Source organism: Sarcophilus harrisii, chromosome 2 (assembly GCF_902635505.1).
Source record: "Sarcophilus harrisii chromosome 2, mSarHar1.11, whole genome shotgun sequence".
NCBI lineage: Eukaryota > Metazoa > Chordata > Mammalia > Dasyuromorphia > Dasyuridae > Sarcophilus > Sarcophilus harrisii.
The window spans coordinates 609,424,841-609,448,481 of NC_045427.1; the positions used below are offsets into that span (position 1 = coordinate 609,424,841).

At 34.4% G+C, this 23,641-nt stretch overlaps 1 long non-coding RNA gene across 2 annotated transcripts in view; it reads right to left on the reverse strand.

Moving 5' to 3' along the window:
- The window catches only part of LOC105751163, a 103,380-nt gene extending 80,011 nt beyond the window's left edge, over positions 1-23,369 (reverse strand). For both annotated transcript variants that reach the window (XR_004231386.1, XR_004231385.1), the window contains exons 1-2: positions 23,194-23,369; positions 9,552-9,673 (exon numbers count right to left, since the gene is read on the reverse strand). This is a non-coding gene — a long non-coding RNA (uncharacterized LOC105751163). The remainder of the gene's footprint in view (positions 1-9,551; positions 9,674-23,193) is intronic.
- Positions 23,370-23,641: the final 272 nt, after the last annotated feature.

Below are 23,641 nucleotides of genomic sequence, written 5' to 3' on the forward strand. Positions count from 1 at the left end.
AAAAGACCATAGCCAATGTCCCAGTCAGAGTATATCAGAGATAGGAACTGATCACAGCCAAGAAATGGCTCTGAGGACAGCCCTCTCTATTAGCTTATCACTTGCAAAAGAAAGAGTAGATAAGAGATTTTAAATTCAAATTTTCTATTATGGGGATATAGGTGATAGAGGAGCATAATAGAAACAAAGTTGGCTTCAGAGTTAAGAAGACCTGAGTTCAAGTCCCTCTCCTGACTTACATTGGCAGTGTGGACCTAGATAAGAACCCTTAGCATCTCAGTGGTCCAGAAAACTTTCTAAGACAGGGGTTCTGAACTCAACAAACAAAATAGCAATATATACTGGCAGCTCTTGGTCATTAAGCTCTTATTACCCCCAATTACCCCCAAAATGACCTGAAAGAATGATCTCCCACTGTCATCAAAAGTTAGATAGATGTCACATTTTATGTGTCACATATGTGGCATTTAGGGTCTAAAGACAGAACTATAGTATGGTCCCTTTCATCAATGAGAGTAGGGGAGACAAAATAATTGTGAAAGAGATGAGTAGCCATATAAGACAGCACATACTTATTACCAAGTGAGTGAACACACAAAGGAGCTTGAAGGACTGATTATGTGATGGGATGATCAGGGTCAGTTTAGTGGTACATGAGAGACTTTAACTAAAAGTCTTAAAAGTGCAGTAGGGCTTAAGTAAACATAAAGGAAAGAAGAATGTTTCAGGCAGAGAGAAGAGCATGAACAAAGGCATGAAGGGTGGAAAGGAGAAGCCAATCTGTTTTGGGATGGTCAAGCAAAGTTTCATAGGAGAGTTGAGATTTGAACTGGACTGTGAAGGATAAATAGAAGAGGTACAATTGACACATAAGAAGTGAGGAAGAGGAGCCATTTTGTGAGGAAAGATAAAGAATTTGATGTGAAATATAATGAGTTTGAAGAGATGGTGAAACTGCCAATTAGAAACATTTAGTAGGCAGTTTCAGATATGAACCAGAAGTTTAGGAGAAAGAGTTGAATTAGAGATTTATAAAGAGTTGAGAGAAATCCCCATGACAGGAATTCTTGAAACTACTTGTATAGATGAAATTTTGAAAATGAAAGAAGCACAGGGGATCAGATATTGAACCTTTGGTGGATTAAAACAAGCCAGATGGAGTAAAAAGATCAGGAAATTGGAAGAGAAGCTTAGGACAGTGAATAGAAATATTTCAAGGGACAAAATGATAGTGAATTTATGTGGAAATTAAGAGAAGTTCCTCAACAAGAAAGATAGTTTATAGTGTAAAATATTACAGTGGAGAAAAATCAGAACTAAGGGGCAAAAAGTAATTTGATTTAGTGATAGGGATAGGAGAGACTCACCTCATTGGAAAAGAAGACAAATTTGTAAAGAATTAGGAAGTACTTCTTAAATGGGTGACCTAAGACCAGATGGAATTCTGAGATCATACTTCCAGAATCACAAAACTTCAGAGTCATAAGAACCTCAGAGGCTAGGTACAGAGAATCTGTACCTAGAAGAGGATCCCACATCAACTTTCCCAAGTCAATAGATATCCAGCCTCCGCTTGAAGACCTGCAGTGAGGGGGAGTCCACTACCTCTGGAGGCAGTCCATTCCATTTTTGTGTAGCTCCAATTGTTAGGAAGTGTTTTCTTAAATCAAGCTTAAGATCACCACTTTCAACTTCAACTCACTGCTCCTAATTCTTTCCAGGAGGCCCCAACAGAATAAGTCTTCCATATGCCAGCTCTTTAACTGCAGTATCATGTGCTACTCCCATCCTCCATCAAACATATCTTCTTTAAGCTAAATATCCTCATTCTCTTTAATTGATTCTCATCTGATATACTCTTAAAGCCCTCTGCCACTCCGATTATTCTCTTCCAAACACTTCCCAGCTTATCAATGTCCTTACTAAAGCAGGTGTGCAGAACTGATCACAACATTCCAGATGTTGTCTGACTAAAGCAGAGTACGTTGGGACTTATCACCTCCTTATTCTTGGAGGCTTATGCTTCTCTTTATGAAGCCCCAGATTGCGTTCCCTTTTTTTCAGTTAGCAGAATTCCTGACACTTAATAAGCATTCAATGCTTGTTGATTTGACTTGACTTAGCTTGGCTGCATATTACACTAGCAACTCACATTGAGCTTGCAATTCAATGAAACTCCTGTGTTGGATGATAGAGACAGGATTCCTAACTATGACAGGCTTGAATTTTGACCTGACTATAATAAAATGAAATCTAATTTGTATACTAAGCCTTTTTTTTTAAGTGTTGGATGTTGAGTGTGGACTTTTAATGGTACACTGCCTCTTACCTTGTATGGGGCCCCAGGATGAAAGCTGTTTATTTAGCACCTATTCAATTTATCATATGTTATTTCTTTTAAAGACTTCCTGATTTGGGGTAGATTTCTTAAAGATAAATATTATGAAACATCATTGGCTTTCTTGTATATTACGAAGGCAAATTTATTTTGTCAGATAAAAATTAGGTCTGCATTCCCAACTACATATTAAATTAAAGGCTTCATTTAGTTAATTGCTGACCTGCATTGTAGACTAATCCTTCTCTCCCTCCATTCTTTCTGAGCAATGAAGCTTTGGTGGTGAGGTCCAGAGTTAAAACTCAAATTCCTTAGTGTAAACTCTGTGTCTGATTAGGTGAGCATTGCCAAGCCCCCAGCGTCTTCTAGTTGAGGGCCCTGCTAGGATGTATACAGAGTACTAACATAGACTAAGTGGCCAGGCCAGGCTGAGTGCCTCCATACTTCACTAATATTGAATTTCATTGTCAGATGTGAGAAAGCTATAATCAGTTAAGGGACCCCTGCCAAAAAGGTTTGCTGAGGACCTGTCTTCTAATTCATCTCAGACTCAGAAATAAAATCAGAGCTGGCAGTCCAGTCCAGCCAACTCTTTTCACGTTCTTTTCTTCCTTTCTTTCTTTCCGCTGGGCCTTGCTTGAGACACATGTGACAAGTCACTGCAACATCTCAAACATAAACTGAGATCTGCCTGGAAACTGCTAATTAAAAATCTCCAGTTCCCATGATGTATGATCATATCCTCCCTTAAAACTTCTGGCCTGCTTCCCACCACCCAGACCCCTTGCAGATACTTCCCCAAAGTCCACCATAAATTGCATAGAGTTCAATCTAAGAATTCATCAAGAAAAAAAAAAGAGTGTGAACCATTCATTAATCAATCTTTTGTTTAATCTATTTTGGGTCTTCTCCTCCCCTCTTTGTTTTATTTTTTTAACAAGGATTGGTTTGAGAGAGCAAATGCTGGTGTTCAGCAGTGATCTCCCCAATGTTGTCATCTGTAATATCCAGTGATAAATATATTGTCTTGTAAAAAGGGTTTGTACATAACTTGTACATGGTTTCATTTTGTATTTTTCTCAGATTAAAATTTATGTATTTGTGTTCTAAAACAAGGTGTGCTTCCTGTCTCTCTGTAACCCTTACTAGATATTTGTTTATTTGTTTTGGTTGGAGCAGGGGGAATTTGGGGGTAGAAAAGATTGATTATGGCCCTTTAGTTAAATTAAGTTTAGCTCCTGGGCTTCTAAACTCTGGTAGAAATCACTGGTAAAGTGGGGAAAAAAATCTCCTGAGCTAAAGTTTCCTCCTGACACTGGAGGAAAAACAAAGCTCTCAAGAATGAATAGAATAAATGAGTGGGATTTATTAAGCACTTCCATGTATTGAGCTAATGTTGTGGATACAAACTCATAAACAGAGACAGTCCTTGTGCTCAATAAATTGATATTCTAATGGATGAAGCCAATATACAATGAGAAGCGGAGGCCAGGAAGAAGTGTTTGGGTCCAAAAAGTTCCAAAATGGTGAGCAGGGCAACAAAGGAGTTAGAGAGTATTGAGATACTCCATTCAGTAACTGTGACAGAAATGATGGCTGTGATATGGTTCAGCTCTTGTCCAGCATCTTGTACTTCAGTAGCAATGGACATGGCTTTACTTTGGAAGGAAAGGAAAGTAAGAATTCCCTTTATTATGTATCATTAAGAAAACTGAAAGAGCAATTCTAAAATCTGGCACACCAGTCTTATTACTCAGCTGCAGACCTCAGTTCTTGCTCAATGAAACCAAGAAGGAAAGCCTCAGAATAATTTCTCTTTTCTTTCATATGCCATAAAAAACAATGCTTTTCCCAATGATTTCAGAATACTCATCTAATTAATTTGTGCCTAGCTCACATGACCTAATAATTATTTACATAATGTTTTAAAATTGGCAGAGTATTTTACATATACTATTTGATAACTGTTTTCTTTATTTTGTGGCTAAGGAAATTCAGAGAGGTTATATGATTTATAAGTGTCAAAGACAAGATTTGAACTTAGGTTTTCCTGGCTCCAATTTCAAGATGCCATACATTTTACCATATTGCCTTGCCATAGTAGACTTCTTTTTTCTCTTTGATGGTCAGTTGGACCATCATATATTTGGAATTACCCATATATGGCTAGGAATTTTAAAATGGGGGGGCATGATGCAGGAATCATTGACTTCCATTGCATTATTATCAAAATGATTGTTTCTTGAGGGCATTATCAAAAGGGTTCTTTCTCAGAAGACATTGTTGTGGTACCATATTTCAATGTTTCTTCAAATTCTTGCCTTTAACTTAAGTTCATTTTATTGCTTAGTTGTCATACCATGTCAAGAGTGGTAGGTATGACCTAAGTATGAGGTGGAGATGGTATGGGGTAATACAATGAAGAAGCATATTTGGATCTTAGAGGGCCCTAAATCACAATTGATTAATAATTAATTAATCAATCTATCATGACTGATTAATAATGAGGCAAGGGGATTGATTAATAATAAGGCAAGGACTCTATTTTTCTTTGTTTTCCTATGCCTAGTGCAATATCTGACATTTAGTAGGAACATAATAAATACTTTTTGATTTAGCTGAAAACTAACTTGTATACAGGCATTCATATTTTCAAAGCACTTTATATCCATTATCTCACATGAGCCTCGTGAGAACCCTTGCGGACAAGTATTCATAATAATAGTAATAGCTAATACTTTCATAATGCTTTAGGGTAAACAGAGCACCATACATATATTTCCTCATTTTATTCTCACAGCTCTGTAAAATTTGAACCATGACAATTCTGACTTTACAGATGAGGAAGCTGAGTTTCAGAGATATTAACTGACGTCACTGGATAAGCAACAAATATTTACAAAGTACCTTCTTAGAAGAAAGGGTTAAAACACATTATTGCTGCCTCAAAGCCTCAAGGAGCTTATGTAATGTTCAAGGAAGTGTCAGTTTTCAGCCCCACTTCTTCTTCTTTGTCCTTCATTCTCAGAGGACCATGACATTTGGGAGGTGATACCATGTCATGCAAGTTAATTGGATTTAAAGGAGGGAGGGCTGTGCAAAGTCAACAGTCTCATTGTCTCCTCCAGAGCTGTCTGGGTCCAGAGAGAACAGCTTGAGATGACTCTGAAGTAATTTCAGAAGACCCAAATATATCAGTGGAATCAATCAATCAAACATAAACTAAGTACAAGGAAGTCCTTAATCTATATGAAACAATAATTAGGGCTTTGGGTGAAAGCAAATGATACCACACATGAACTAGCTTGTGATTGGAGGAAGAGAACCAGCCATCTCTGTGGTTATTGATAAAGCAGCAAGCCAATCGGGGGATAGACCATTCTTATAATCTAGTGACGGTTGAATCCAGCAGTTAAGGATTCCTGAGAAGGAATTGCCCTTGGGAGGAAAACAATGTGGTTTCTTCTTTCTCCTCTTTTTCTACTACACCAGTATTTCTCAGATTCTAAGCTCTATCCAGTTAAGCAATCAAAAGGTCAAGGCTGAATCTTTCCAACCCTAGCTCAAAGCCAGTTTCCCCAGTACAGCTGTCCTCTCTTCTTCAAAGGGCCCTTACATTGGTCTCTTGCTTCTCAACTTGCCTTCTTCAATATTTGCTAACAAATCAGAATTTTGTTGGGGGACGTAATTGCAGAGCATATGGTCTCCATTAGTTAGGCAAACTCAACTGCCAAACTCTGCTCTGCAGAAGGGATCTGCATAAAGGATGAAGTATTAAGGAAGGATTGACAGTGACAGAGAAAGCAAATAAAAGAGATGAGACAGTTTGTTACAAAATAGCACTCTCTGCATACCCAGCATGATGAATGTGCTACATATTTCTCCATTTGTTGAAAAAACAATATATGTGAATTTGTACTAAAATTTCCCCATAGCAAAAATCAAAGTAGACCATTCACCAAAATCAATGTTAACTGCTTTGCAATGTCACATAAGATATATTTTGCCTGGGAGAAGGGCTGGGGGTAGCAGAATAGACAGTGAGCTAAGGAAATAAAACATCGCCAACATTAAAATGTAAATATGGACTAGGCACTGGGTTAAATGCTAATGGAGCTAGCCTCCATGTAGGGAAATGAAGCCTCCTTGGAAGCAGAGAGTTTTCTCACATTCTACATCCAGAGAAATTGAAAAGTAGCTATCAATGATATTGGGCTCCATCTGGCTCCATCCTGGTCCATTCTGGACTTATATGAAGTTCACATGACAGGAAGAAAGGAGAAGGATGGGCAGTGGTGATGGTGGTGGTAGCAATGGTAGTGATAATACCCACTTCAAAGTTTATATAAGACTTTTCTCAAAATAATCCTATTGGATAAATAAAGCACATTATAATTGTGATCATAGATACAGTATTTCAATGACAAGGTTCCCCTTCCAGTTTCAGGAGAGAAAACTCTATCAAAGCATCTATCTCTGCAACTTACAGTCTTGGAGACTCAACACATAAAGCCAATGTATGGTTTAATACATTGGGATGTCAATACATTAAGCAAGATTCTCAAAGTCAGATAGTCAGTCAGTACAGTCAGCAAATGGTAAAGCTAAACTTTAACTTGGGTCTTAGCTCTAAGGCTGGCTCACTATACACTACATTATGTTGCTGCTGGTAGTAGTAGTGGTAATAGTAGTAGCAGTTATTGTAATGATATTTCTGCATCACAGAAATTTGCAGTTATATATATATATATTATCCCTGTTGTATACTTGAGGCTCAAAAAATAGAAATCTTCCAATTGAAGATTCTGATTTTCTCAGATTAAAAATAATTGATTTCTAACATTATAGAACTGGAAGAGAATTTAAAGATTATATGATTTAACTTTTTAATTTTCATGTGTGTGTCATGATGGGTAAAGCCTACGGAATCCTTCTTGAAGTAATTATGTGCATAAAATAAAATATATAGGCTCACATATGATGAAAAATTATGTTAAATATAATTATCAAAATATTGTTTAAAAACAAATTCATAAACGATCTAGGCAAACATTTCATCTTAAAGATGAAGACATTGAAGCTAAGAGACATTAAATGACTTTTTCAAGATCACATATGTAGAAATACAAGATTGAAATCACATCTCATGGCTCCAAATCCAATGTACTCTGCATTGAACTCTGCTGTCTAATGCTGGAAGTAGAGAAGGCAATCACATCATGACAGCCAGATGATATCCAGCTATCCCAAAGCCTGGACTCCACAGAGCATCAGTGATACCATGGCAACAAATGACAGTTTAACCTGGAGGCTTGGCTCTGTGATAGTGCTCAATTTCCCAACTGAGCTAGTTCACTTTCCAAGCTGAGGTTTATATGATGGCAGACAGTAGGGTTATTTTCTTATTTTAACAGTCTGTTCAATGGTTCTTTCAAAGGGCAAATGATCCCTTAAAGCATTTTTTATCAGTCAGTCAATAAATGAGTACTTAATACATATTTCCAAGTTCTTCCTATTGGTGAAAAAGCAGAAAAGGACTCTTGTAGAAAGTGAGATTTAAGTAGAGGCTCAAAGGAAGCCTGGAGGGAGAAGTAAAGGGCCATTTGCTTAAATTCATTACAAAAGAGTTGACATGGCACAGTGGATACCAAGCAGACCTTGGAATCAGGAAGATGTAAATTCCAGCTTAGCCTTTGTCAAATATTGGTTGTGCCATAGTGGATAAGTCATTGATTTACCTTCTCAATGCCCCAGGTGACTCAAGGTGAAGAACAATTGTTGATCTGCATTGGCAAAAGACATTTTGTCAGGGTAATTCTCTCTGCTAAAGAAATCACAGGTATGATTTCCCCAAAAGCCATGCATGACTTCCTGTGATACATGTTGGCTTACTTCTGCCATATGTAAAAAGCAATGAACAGTGGTTGGAAGGGAGAAGCAAAGCTCTGCATTTACTTTCTGATCCTTGACCCACCAAGGGGTGAATGAAAGAACTTCTTTCATTACTATTTTCCACTCACATGCCCTCACTGCCTTCAGGTGGAACATGTTATTATCAGTCTGTAATAAGGATCTATTTTCTTCCTTATTTTAACACAATGGTCATGTTGGGCTTTCACAAAGGCTAGGCTTAGCAAACAAGTGCTCACAGGTCCTATCAAGCTCAGAAGGTATCATGAAATGGGCTATGTTTTCAGAAAAAAACAACTGCCACAAAGTTAGCCATCAAATGATAATTTTTTTTACCATAGCAATTCAGAAATTGAGGAAGCCAGCTATAATAAATAAAGCATTCAACTTGGAATCAGAAAGATTTGAGTTAAAATCCCTTTTTTACATTCATGCTAATTGTGTTATACTAGGTATTTAACCTCACTGTGCCTCAGTTTCCTTTTATGTACAGGATTACAAAAGCTTCTACTGCACAGAATAGTTGTGAATCTCAAAGTAATATATATGAAGTACTTTGAAAACATAAAAGAGCTATATAAATTCTAGCTATGATATCATCATCATTGTCATCATCACAAAATTCTTTACTAATGATTGCATGGAGATAGTTATGTTCTACATGAGTGGAAAACTCCCTTGCAGTGATACAATCAAAATTCTTCAAGTCATGACTTAAATATTCAAGACTTTATCAAAAACTTTCCTAACAAATTTAGGCTTCCAGTTCTTAATTAGTTATGATGGTCCAGACTTAATGTGATGCTTTGAAAGGGAAACCAACGCTACAGACTCAAGTCAACATGTGGTATAGTTTCAATGACCCTTTGAAGCCACTTAAATTGCTGGAGATGCTCCTGAACAAATTGGCATTCTGAAATTTATTAATGTGAACAAAACAGGAAGATCTGAGACTTAGGAGTCTGATGGGAGCAGATCTTTTTCATGCATGTTCAATGGGGTTAATTCAAAAAAGTGAAGAATGTGGGTCTTTGCCATTTCTACACTGGGTTAAAGAGCTCAGTATTCAATAATCAAATAGGTCTGTGGCCTTATTGATTTTGTGTTTCCTGAAATGTTGCTTATCCTTTTTCCTTGGTTCTTGTTCACATTCCCCTATAAGTCCTCCAAAATGAAGCCCTCCTTATTTTCTCCCAACTGTGTAATTATAAAAATGGAGCAATCTTGATATCCACCTGTCATCCCTCATCCTCATCACATGACCCATCCATCTTCTCTTCCTACCATACATTTCCTTGTTTACCTCTATTATTCCTGTTCTTCCTTGAAGTTCCTTACTGGGCATATGCTGCTTCCTACTCACAATTGCCATGAGCATCTTTGTTGCCCTCTGTGTGATATTCATTTTTAGTTCTCCATCTGTTGCTAATAAAAAAAAAAAAACTAATTCAGCAAACAATGTTATTAACAAAATAACTTTTTCTGCAAGTAGGATAGTGGACTTTTCCAAAGATATAAAAGAGGGTTAAGTGAGAAATAAGCCTGGATGGAGAATTGAGAAGATTAATACTAGCTTTACCATGTGGCTCTATTATTTTGTTCTAAAGCCAAATAGAAATGATTTTATAACAGCAAGAGGTATAGCAATATTTGCTGCCACTTCTTATTCTTTACACCTCAGCTCCATTCTACTAGAACAAATAATAGAGAAATGACTATATACTTAATTTTGAAGGAGACATCATCTACAATAGTCTCATAGGCGGCCCTGGTCTTTGAGCAGCTGTATAAACACATCGCTATTTCAACTCACACTTCAAAAATCCATGAAGTGGATTCCATTTATGAAATTCCGTTTCTTTTTTGTGAGGGTTAATATACAGGATGTGTCAATACAATGCACATATCTTGGTGATGTTTAGAAATTTCAGGCAAAGTTTAAGGAGATACAGGTTCCAAATATTCACCATCAGTTTCTATGTATGGTTGTTAAGGACATACAACAGACTGGTTCATAATATATGTACTTAGAATCGTGGAGGCCATCTCATGTTTTAGGGCAATATGGTGGAGTAGATTGTGTTGGAGTTGTAATCCAGAAGATATGGGTTCAAATTTTCCTTAATGTGACTATGGGTAAATCACTTCACTTGCAAAGTAAGGATCATAAATACCAACTATCTCATGCAGTTATTATTATAATCAAATTAAATAATCTATGTAAAGCTTTATAAAAGTTAAAGTGTATGATGAATGTTAGCTATTTTGTAGTAGTAATAGTTCCAGTAGTAGTAGTAAGAGTAGTAGTAGAACTTCCCATAAAGTTGAAGGAATCCCCTTTCAACATTCTTGACAAGTGATTCTCTTTCATTACTTCCAGTGATGGTGAACTTACTATTTTTCTCACCAGAATTCCACAGATTAGAATGGAATTGTATTCCACATAATATGGATGAAATTACCCATCAAATCTATGGATAGTGTAAGAATACATGACCAAATAAGAAATGAAAAGTTTCAAAGAAGGCGAAATGGATCACTTCAAATATAAATTTATAATATAAAATATTTTGATCTTTTAATAAAATATTTAAAATGTAAAAATAAAATTTAAATATAAATTTATAAAATATAAAAAGGCTTTGAATGAACAAAACCAATGTAGATAAAATTGAAATAAAAGCAGGAAAACTGAGAGAGGGAAATCATTTTAGCAGATTTCTCAGAAAAATTCTTATATCTAAAATATATAAGAAACCGATATCAATTTACAAAAATTAGACTCATTCCCCAATTGATCAATAGTCAAAGGATATAATGAACAGTTTTCAGAAGAAGAAATTAAAGCTATCAATAAATATATGAAAATGTTCTAAACTACTAATAATTAGAGAAATGAACATTAAAGCAACTCAGAGGTACTACTTCATCTTCAAATTTCCTATGATTATAGCAAAGGAAGATGAAAAATGCCAGTCAGGATGTGGGAAAAGAGGTATACTAATGTTATCGCTGGTATAACTGTAAACCAACCTTATATTTAAAATGAAGTGTTAGTACAAGTTTTGTATGTTTCTTTCACTCTCTGAATACAATACTAACTTAATTAAACTGGAAAACAGCTTAGAATGATGCCCCCAAAATCTACTTTTTACTTCATTTTTTTTTTTGCATTTTTCCTCATTTTGATTTGTTTTGTCTTTCATAACTGTGACTAATTTGGAAATACGTTTTATATGATAACACATGTATAATCTACATCAAATTCCCCATCATTTAAAGAAGAGGAGAAGGGGTAGAAGATGAGTGACTATTTGAAATACAAAATCTTGTAAAACTGAATGCTTAGATTTTTCTTGACAGGTAATTAAATACTATTCAATTATATACTATTTTAAAAATTAAAAATACTATTAAAAATTAAAGCAGACTTGGTAAAAAGAAAAAAGATAAAAATGTTCATTGTAGAGGATAATTCCCCAAAATTGCAGCTTCAAAAGTGAAATCTAATAACTTCATGAGACTTTTAAGAAAAAATAAAACAAAGTCAAATACATGGAAACTAGAAGAAAATGTCAAATGTGTAATTGAAAAACAATTGAAAAATAAATCTAAGATTATTAAAAGAAGAGCATTGATTGAAGATTCATTTGAAGGAATTTACAGAGAAAACTGAACCAAAGGGTAAAAGAGAAATTGAAAGAATCTACTGAACTTTCTGAAAAAGATTCCAAAATAAAAACTTCCAGAAATATTATAGTCAAACCTGAGAGCCCTGGGTCAAGGAAAACATATAAGCAGCCAGAAAAAAAAAACAATTCAAATATTATGGGATTATAATCAAGCTCATACATAATTTAGAAGCTTCTCCATTAAAGGAACGGAGAGCTAGGAATATGATAATCTATAAAATAAAGGAGCCAGGATTACAATCAAGAATAGATCCAATAAAACTGAATATAGTGCTTCAAGGGAAAAATAGATATTTAATGAAATAGAGGACTTCCAAGAATTCCTGATGAAATGACTCAATTTCTCATCTTAACAGAAGACACAAGAGAAAGATTAGAATATAATATATAATAATATAAAGGGAAGGGAAAAGTTAACGTTAGAATATAAAAGTAAACATGGATCATAAGAAACTCAAAGAATTAAAATGTTTGCATTTCGGGAAAGATGATATAGGTAACTCCTAAGAACTTTATGATGATTCGGATAATTAAAAAGAGTCTACATAGACAAAGGGCATAGATGTGAGTTGATTATTTGGGGATGATTTTTTAAAAAGAATGTAGGGGTGAGAAAGGTCCTTTTAAATCTGCCTCTTCACCATTTCTTATTACACAAAATAGTTTTCCATTGCATTCATATACAACAGCTTGTTTAGCCATTACCCAATTTATGAACATCCCTTCAATTTACAATATTTTGCCATTATGAAAAATGTCGTATAAAATATGCATATTTTTACTAGAGATCATTATTGTTCACAAAATAAAAATTTTTGATTATATCAAATTAAAAAGCTTTTGTACAAACAAAACTAATGCAGACAAGATTTAGAAGGGAAACAATAAACTGGGAAAACATTTTTACATTCAAAGATTCTGATAAAGGCCTCATTTCCAAAATATATAGAGAATTGACTCTAATTTATAAGAAATCAAGCCATTCTCCAATTGATAAATGGTCAAAGGATATGAACAGACAATTTTCAGAGGATGAAATTGAAACTATTTCTAGCCATATGAAAAGATGCTCCAAGTCATTATTGATCAGAGAAATGCAAATTAAGAAAACTCTGAGATACCACTACACACCTGTCAGATTGGCTAGGATGATAGGAAAAGATAATGCTGTATGTTGGAGGGGATGTGGGAAAACTGGAACACTGATGCATTGTTGGTGGAAATGTGAACAGATCCAACCATTCTGGAGAGTGATTTGGAACTATGTTCAAAAAGTCATCAAACTGTGCATCCCTTTGATCCAGAAGTGTTACTACTGGGCTTATATCCCAAAGAGATATTAAAGGAGGGAAAGGGACCTGTATGTGCAAGAATGTTTGTGGCAGCCCTCTTTGTAGTGGCTAGAAATTGGAAATTGAATGGATGCCCATCAATTGGAGAATGGCTGAATAAATTGTGGTATATGAATATTATGGAATATTATTGTTCTGTAAGAAATGACCACCAGGCAGATTTCAGAAAGGCCTTGAGAGACTTACATAAATTGATGCTGAGTGAAATGAGCAGGACCAAGAGATCATTATACACTTCAACAACAATACTATATGATGATCACTTCTGATGGACATGGCCCTCTTCAACGAGATGAACAAAATCAGTTTCATTTGTTCAATAATGAATAGAACCATTTACACCCAGCAAAAGAACTCTGGGAAATGAGTGTGAAACACTATATAGTGTTTCCAGTCCCTCTGTTTTTATTTACTTGCATTTTTGATTTCCTTCTCAGGTTATTTCAAAGTCCAATTCTTCTTATGCAGGAAAATAATTGTATGGATATGTATACATATATTGTATTTGACATATACTTTAACATATTTAACATGTATTGGTCTCCCTGCCATCTGGGGGAGGGGGCGGGGGGGGAAGGAGAAGAAAAGCTGGAACAGAAGGTTTTGCAAGTGTCAATGCTGAAAAATTACCCATGCATATAGCGGATGCTATATGTAAATAAAAAGCCATTTTATATATATATTGCTCATGTCTAAGTCCTTTCTCCTCTTTAATGACTTTTTTTTTTTAACATACAGACTAATAGACCTAGTAGCTGGATTAAAGGCTATGTACAGTTTGGTTGCCTTTGGGCATATTCCAAATTGCTCTCCAAAGTGTTTGGATCAGTTCATAACTCCACAAATAGTGCATTAGTGTCCCAATTTTCCCACATCCTCTCCAATATTCATCCTTTTTATTTTTATTTCTTTTTTTGGTTATATTAGTCAATCTCAAGTATGAGATGGTACTTCAAAATTCATTAGTTCTTTCTCTGGAGGAGGTAGCAGTTTTTATCATGAGTATTTAGGAATTTCCTTGGACCAACCACTCTATTAATCAGAGTAGGCAAGTCATTCATAGTTGATTATTATTAAAACACTGTTGGACTGTGCACAATGATCTCATACTTCTTCACTTTGTATCATTTCATACAGGTCTGATCTTGTATCACTCTCATTTCTTTTCCCAATTTTTCTTCTACCTCTCTTGTATGATTTTTATACATGCTTTCTTTTTTTATTTTTATAATAATAACCTTTTTATTTTTCAAAATAAATGTTTTCAACATTCACCCTTGCAAAATCTTGCATTTCATTTTTTTTCTCTTTCCTCCCCTTCCCCTCCCCTAGATGTCAAGTAATCTAATATAGGTTAAACATGTGCAATTCATCTTAACATATTTCCACATTTATCATTCTACACAAGAAAAATCAGGTCAAATGAAAAAAAAAATAAGAAAGAAAAAGAACAAACAAACAAAAAAGCACAAAAACAATCAAAATCCTATGCTGTGATATACATTCAGTCTCCATAGCTCTGTCTCTGGATACAGATGGCTCTTATGATGGAAAGAGCTCTTTCCAGATGGCTCTTTCCATTATCTATTGGAACTACCTTAAATCACTTCATTGTTGAGAAGAGCCACATACCAGAATTGATCATCACAATCTTCTCATTGCTATATACAGTGTTCTCTTGGTTCTACTCACTTCACTTAGCATCAATTTATGTAAGTCTTTCCAAGCTTTTCTGAAATCAGCTAGTTTATCATTTCTTATAGAACAATAATATTCCATTACCTTCATATACCATAACTTATTCAGCTATTCCCTAAATGATGAACATCCACTGAGTTTCTAGTTTCTTACCACTATAAAAAAGGGTTACTACAAACAGTTTATCTCTCATATGATTTCAAAGCTCCTTTTTGAGCTCTTTCATAAGTTCTTTCTGGGCTTGAGTCCACTTCCCATTTTTCTTTGGGGTTTTGCCCATAGGTGTTCTGCCACTGATATTTTCTCCTGAGTTTGTGTCTTGATTTTTCCTGTCACCATCATAACATTTTATGGTCATATTTTTTCTTTACTATTTTTACTCATATTTTTGGCCTTTTTTTAAAAAATTAAACTCTGCTCTCAGAATGGAAGGACACTATCTCAGGCTTCTCATGCCAGGGGCTACAGGCCCTAGCTGTTTACCTGGTGGTGTGGTGATATTGTCCTGAGGCCCATAGAGGACCCTTTTGTCTGCTGCTTTGCTGATGGAGTGGTATGGTAGATGGGTGGTACTGCTGGAGGCAACAACTGGATGGTACTCTGTTCTTTACCCAGGAAGTGCTCCTGCTCCCCTGTAGCTACTGGAACTATGAGTAGGACCCCTGCTTTCTTGTGATTATAAATGCTCCTCTTTAACTTAAAACTGTAACCCAGAATAGTTAAATGACAACAGAGTGGCCAATAAGTACCAGTGCATCCAGTGACAGCAAAGGATCCCCTCGAAACATTTCTGACCAGTTACCCAATCACCTTATTATCTGTGACCTGAAAACCCATGAATCTGCTGCCAGTAGGGATGGTACTGCTGCTGTCAGAACCACCTCAGAAGTCCACTGCCAATGCTCCTGCTTCATTCTTGACCTGTGACCATGCCAGTATCCTAAACTTCTGTGTATCTCCTAAGTTGTCTCGGGTTGGGAAAATTCTCCTTTTTACCTATTGTCAGCTCTACCACTCCAAAATTTGATTTGAGGCATTATTTTAAAATTGTTCAGAGGGGAATAAACTCTGCCATCTTCAATATTTGTTAATAAAAGCAAAGGTACTCAGGAGGAAAGAAGAACAGGAGGGAGGAAGGGAAGGGGGGAGAGGGAGAAAGGAAGAAAGAGAAAACAAAAGAAGAAAAAGAAAAACATGGTGAGGAGAAAAAAATTAATAATCACTGATTTCCACTTACCTCCATTCTCTCAAAATTCATGAAACAAGAAAAAAACCTGGATACTATGTTTCAGGAAATCATAGGACAAAAATCTAGGAGTATTTAAACCAAAGGCAATGTGCAAAATAGAAAAGACACAGGCTATCAACTGTGTGTTTGTGTATGTGTATGTTTATAGTGGTGCTAATTTCATTCTTTTTTCCTCTTTTCTATTTAAAAAGAAGTGTTAATGACAAAGAAAAGAATCATCATAATAGGCTATGATTGAGGGGAAAACAAACATAAAAATCATAACCATGAATGTGAATGGGATGAACTAGCCCATAAAACAGTGCAGGGATGCTAAATGCACAAGAAACAAAATCTAATAATGCTTTTTACCTTATTTCCTCCTCTACCTCACCTGGACAGTCTATAACCTACCCAAATTGGCTTTCTTTCTGTTATTCATGTCCACTCTTCAGCTCTAGTCTGAGTATCTTTGCATTGGCTATCTTCATTTGCTTAGAATTCACTCTCCTTATGCCCACCTTAGAAAGTACCTTTCTTCATTAAATCTGTCACTCAAGCACCATCTTCTCTGAAGCTTTTATATATCAAAGTTCTAGAACCATTCCTCAGAAACTTCCTTATATTTATCCCTTTTGTGCCCATTCACATTTATTAACTTTACCTTTATGGTATTTATAAAGTTATTAATTTGTACAAGTGTATAGTTGAGACCTCATACCTGGGGACTGCAATATCTTACATTTTAGTCTTTTCCCTTTCCAATCTATTCTCCATATTTGCCTACATATACATATGTATATATATATATATATATATATATATATATATACATTTTATATATATACAAATCATCTCTTATATATGTATATACATACACATATGTATGTATATTATATATATATATATATATGAATAAACAAATCTGATCAAGCCCTACTAAAGCAAAATCTTTAATGGTTCCTTACTGCTTTTTAAATGCAATGCACACACACACTCACACATATAGATATCTAGATAGATGGATAGATAGAAAGATCTTTGCAAGTATTTGTCTCCTTATTGCTAAAAGTGATTTTTTTTTTTCATTCTTTGTACTGCTATCTCTAGGGTCTAGCACATTGCCTATAGAAGGCACTTCAATAAAGGTTTGTTAATTGACTGATTAATTCACGTAGAATTAAAATGAGGGGATAAAGTAGAATCTATTATTCCTTAATTTAATCTAAAATAGCAGAAGCAGTGTTCATGATCTCAGAAAAAGTCACAGAAAAATAGACATGGCTCAAAGATGTAAGCAAGAAGATGTGTTTAAAGACAGAAGAACAAGGGCAGCTAGGTGGATAGAACCTAGCCCTGAAGTGAGAATGGACCGAGTTCAAATCTGTTCTCAAACATCTAACACTTCTTAGCTGTGTGATTCTGGACAAGTCACTTAACCCTAGTTGCTTGAGGCAAAAAAGACACTATAGCAAAGAAGCTGATAAATTTAAGTACTTTTAAACCAAATCAGATAGCATATACATACATAAAGGAAAAAGTAACAAAATGATTAGGTCTACAGTGAAACAATAATTGTTGAATTTGTTGTATACCTTTTAAGCCTGTACAATTCTAAGAAAAAGATGAATAAGAAAAAATTTAAGGATCTATATTTGACATTAGGGGAAAAACAAACAAACAATTAAACAAGAATTTTAATGATTACTGAATGGGAATTGTTAGGAGTATAAATAATTTCAACTTTACATTACAAAAATTGAACATGAGTTAGGTCATAAAGAGTTTATAAAAATAAATAGTTTACTTAAATAAATAAATAAATAAAATAAATACTTTAGATAGCACATTATAATAATAAAAATTTCAATTAAGGAGAATTTAAAGACAGAATTAAGAAGCAAAAGATAATTAAGTAGCAAACACAAAGTAAATGTCAAATAACCTTAGAAAGAATGGACTAGCAGCTGTGAGAATAAGAAATTACTTCTGCTTTCTAAGAGATGAAGGTTGAAAGGTAAAGCATTCAAAGCATTTGGAACAGACAATATAAGGGGGAAAAAGTGCCAGAGGACACGAAAGGAAGCAGATTTAAAGAATATTAGAAAAAAAGGAGAAAGGATCCAATTGTGAAAAGTTTTAAAAACCAAATAAAGGAATTTGCATTTGATCCTGAAAGGAATAGGAAACCAAGTTAATTGTGTGTGTGTGTGTGTGTGTGTGTGTGTGTGTGTGTTATAACATTGCTACATCAATAATTTAAGAAAATCACAAAACTACTAAAGTGATTTTCTTAAATTACTGATAGATTGGAGTGGGGAGAAACTTGAGGCAGGGAGAACAACTAAGAAATTACTTCAGTAGTCTAAAGAATTACTGATGAGGACTTAAACTAGGGTTTTCAATGTGTGAGTAGAAAGATATTTTTAAGAGTTTTTGTAGAGAGAGAAATTACAAAATCCAGTAACTGATTGGATATGTGGGATGAGAAAAGGAAATCAAGTATTTGACTGTGTATCTGAAAGACTTGAAGGATATAGGTGCCATCCACAGTAATAGAGAAGTTTAGAAAAGGAGGGTAATTCTTGGAGAAAGATAATGTGTTTTGCTTTTGATATAGTGAGTTAGAAATGCCATCTATTTTGAAATATCCAAAAGGCAGGTGATGATAGGAGACTAGCGAGGGGGATAGGAGAGGAACTCAGACTGGATAAGTCATTCTGAGAGTCATCTGCAGAAAGAAGATAATTGAAATTACTGATGAGATAACCAAGTGAGAGAGTAGAGATTAAAAAAAAAAGAAAAGAAAAGAAAAAGGGATTGAGAACAGAGTCTTGGTGGACACCCACAATTAGGTGTATGTGATATAGATGATGATGATCCAGCAAAGAAGACTGAGAAGGAATGCTTAGATAGATAGGACAACTGGAAAGAGCAGTCACAAAAACTCAGAGTGGAGAAAGTAGATAAGGTTCAAGAAAAGACTTTTAGATTTAGATATTAAGAGATATTGGTAAAAATTACAGAAAGCTGTTTCAGTTGAATGATGAATTTGGAAGCCAGATTACAGACAGTTTAGAAAATAATTAGAGAAGTGAAAATGGAAGTGATAATTATAGATGTAGATGGCTAGCACAAGAAGTTTAGCCTTGAAATGAAGAAATTACAGACACTGGTACCAAGGAGGAATAGATGGACTAGGTGGAGGCTTTTAAATGATAGAAGCTTAAGGAGAGAAGAAAAGTTTTGGAATTGTGATTAGTGTAGAGAATCAATTAGGGAAAAGTAGTAAAGAAAGAGATTGATAAGTGAGGAGTAGTGGGATAATGAGAAAAGCAATGCTGACTTGGCAGAAAACTAAATTTTTCTAATTATTCCCAAATAATTTGGAATTACATGAGAAAAGTTACTAAACTACAATATTCTTTCACCTAATTATTAGGTATATTCTCAGAAGATATCACAGAAAAACATTCTTATATACTTGAAAATATTTATATTTTATGGTATTAAAAAATTGGAAACAAACACTACTCCTCAAGTGTGAATAGCTTCCCTAAATACAATATATGAACATGATGCAACACTATTATGACCTAAAAAATAAATATGAAGATTTCACAGAAACTTGTCAAAAATTTTATGAAGGATGAAGAGCAAATTAATGTAACCAAAGAGAACAACATATATAATATGGACAATCACCAGATATTAAGCAAGTTTTCCTTGTTATATATTCATTCAATCAATTTTTATCCTTCTAAAAGGATTTTATATTTATCCCCTTTCAATTTTTCTAGTTTAATTTGATCTGTTTGGTTTGGGTCATTATTTTAAGCTGTAAACATTTTCTAGGATTCTGCTTTTGTTATTGAACATATTGCCAGTGCCTTTCAGCTTTGTGTCATCTGTCAGTTTGCTAAAAATGTCTTCCATGTTTTCACATAGATTCTTAATAATACTTCTTGCAGGTGATGATCAATTTAATAATTAACATCGTGAGATATAGTTCTTGTTTCTATGCTTTTTTTTCAACTTGCCTATTTTCCAAATGTTGGAACATTCCAACATCTAGAGAATATAGTATCATGATCTTATAGGTACAATTCATTTGAAAATATCTCATATTATCATTGATTGGAGGAAACATCAGGTGATCTTAGATGAGCAGAAACAGAGGCAAAAGTAACAAAGAGCAGCTATATGCCTAAACACAAAATCATCATTTTGTTAAATTATACTTCAACTCTATTGCAAACTCATCAGTTATGGAGAATGAAGATGGAGAACCCATCTCCATTTTCTCATCGCATCTGACTATTATCCATATCCGCTATAAATTTTCGATAAGGGCCCACCAATGAGAGATTTTACTAAATACTTTATTATACTATAGGTTACTACACATCTAACAACTCTCTCATGTAGTAAAATTATACCAAAAATGGGGGGGAGGGAAGAATTGAAACAAGGTTGTTCTGGCAATTTTTGCTCTAGATCAAACCACCTTGGATCTTTTACATCACTATTTTCTTTTCTAAATATTTTCTATCTATCCTCTTTACCAAGTACTGATACAAAATTTACTGGCCTTTAGTTTTCAAAATAAATTCTATTTTTAACTTTTTGAAAATCAAAACTTTGGTCTTTCTCCAGTCCCATAGTGCCTATCTTGTTCTTTATAATCTTCAAAGATAATTGACATTTTATATAATGCTTTATGTCATGTCGTGTCATGTCATATTATGTTATGTTATGTCATGTTTTATAATAAGAATAGGGATAGAACTGGATATGTGATTTCATTGACATAGGGAACTTCTCAATTTGTATACTCCACACCAAAACAACGGGACAATGTCTCTTCAACTTATTGTTTGAGAGAGATCCTTTGAACATTCAAAGAGTTAAGTGACTTCCCCACTTATACATAAGCCAGCATGTATTAGAGGTGAAAATAAGTATAGTAAAATGGATAATTTCTTTGTGAAGAGGCTGAGGATTGTTCAGTCTTTCTAAGCTTTACCAAAAGAATGAGGAACAGATCTCCTCCAACACTACTTATCTTCTGAGAACCCAAATAATTCTCTATAATGGAATACTATGGTTCTATAAATAAAGATGAAAAGGAGCATATAAGTCTTAGAGGTAAAGCAGAGCTGATACAGAATAAAGTGAGTAGAACCAGGAAAACAAACCAAACTATATACTAATAAATAACTCTATCTGGTTTAATCACTTTACACTGGTGAGTCACTCCTCAAAGAGATATTCATATTTTGTCATATAGGACTAGTATATTTCCATCCCAGTTCACTAGAACCCTCTATTACTACCCTTTCCACTGAAAAATCATTTTTTTATTACTACCACCATTGACATCTCTAAAGTCTTCATAGTCCAAGAGTCTATATTCATAGACAACATGATCATCGTCATTACCATATCCACTTTTGCACATGGCCAATGCCTTTTACTTGACAAGGCATATTTGTCACAAAAATCTTGTAACTCTTTTTTCCTTAAAAATTTGAGAAGGGGTAAGGAGAAAATTAGATAAAAGATTGATAATTTAAAAATAAAATAAAATTGGAAAAACCAAAATATTCAGTATTTTCAGGATAATGACTAAGCCAATGGTGATGAGTAACAATTTCTGTCAAATTTATTTATGCAATATTAAAATAGCTGCATCATTTTGGGGTTCATTTGAAAAAGTGTTCCTTGAAATAAGAGACTGATTTTTTTTATACTCTCAGCGTCTTGCAACTCTTAGATGCTTAATAAATGGGAGCTACTAATAGAGCACTCTCAGTTATTCCTTTTCTGGGCTTCCTGTTGGCTATATCTAAGTGTTTTGGGGGTCAAAATCCCTTTTATAAACCACAGTGTAAGCCTCCAGTGGTATATTTCACTATGACTAGTCAATTATATAATATACTCAGTAAGTTAAAATAATTAAATAACAAATATAAAATATTATTAGACCATTCCTTCAGGAAACCACAAGCTCGAAATTCTACTAATAACATAGACAGAGGTATATCATGAAACTTCATAGAAATTTTGTATAGAAAATCTATACATGGGAATTTCCTGTAGCCAAAGCAACTAAACAAAGGTTTTCCTATGTAGTAACATAATATGACCAGGGCACATTCATGGAGAAGCTCTTGATGCTTCTGATGCTGAAAGGTTGCTAATGACTTTTACTGTTGACGGCCTTTTGCTCTCTTTTAGATTCGATCTTTTGTAGCCTGGTCTCTACTACTCTTTGCTCCAGCTGGTCCTCAAACCCCAGCTATTTTCAGGGTAATATTGAAATATATCTTCTCAGGGTGATGTGGTTATAGCTTCTTGACACATATTACAATCCAGGAAAACTGGTCTTGTTGGTTCTCACATATATTTGTGAGTTAGGATTTTACAGACTTTTGGGGAGAATGTTTTGTACAAACTATATCACTATAATAAATACTAGTTTCTAGAAGCTAAACAATTCTTTCTGGCTAATTTATATCAAATGATAAACTAGGAGGAAAAACACTTATGGGAGCTCATAAGCTATAGTACTAGACAAATACTCTACAATCATCCAGACCTACCCTAGAGCCCTAGGTAGGTAGATTAGCAGCCTTGGTTTGGGGACAGCTTAAATTTATAGCCTGTGCTTAATATAAACATATATCATACACATGTATGTATATAAACAGAGCTGTATTGTGTCTGTGTATATTTATATACATATTATACACACATGAATGTTTGTATATATAAACATAGATGTTGTATGCATGTCTGTGTATATGCACATATACATGTATACATACACACATATATTCAGATTATATATATATTCTGGCTATATATATGTTATATATTCAGTAAAATGAATATATATGTGTACATATACACATATATAATGTATATATATGTATGTATTCAGTTTAAGTGATGAACTATCTTTGTAGTCACCTGAAATTTAGTCCTCTAATCTTCTTGAAGTTTTGTGATTAATACTCATCTTCTTAACAAAGATACTTATAGGTCTCTTTAGCTGGTATTTAAGACCAATTGTTATAAATTTTTCTTCAGCACTCAGTCAGAGGCTCCAAGAACCTTTGATCAGTATTCTTAGAAGGAGCTTTCTTTTCCTCAGCCAATCTGTGTCAGGAAGTATAGGGCAGTTAGGTGATGCAATGGTTAGAACACAAGGCTTGGAATCAGAATACTCATCTTCATGAATTCAAATTCAGCCTCTGATACTTGCTAGCCATGTGAGCCTGGCCAAATTATTTAACGCTGTTTGCCTCAGTTTCCTCATCTGTAAAGTGAGAAGGAAATGGCAAGCCACTTCAGTGTGCTATCCAATGAAATAAAAAAAAATGAAAATGAAAAATGAAATGAAACAATACAACAAAGA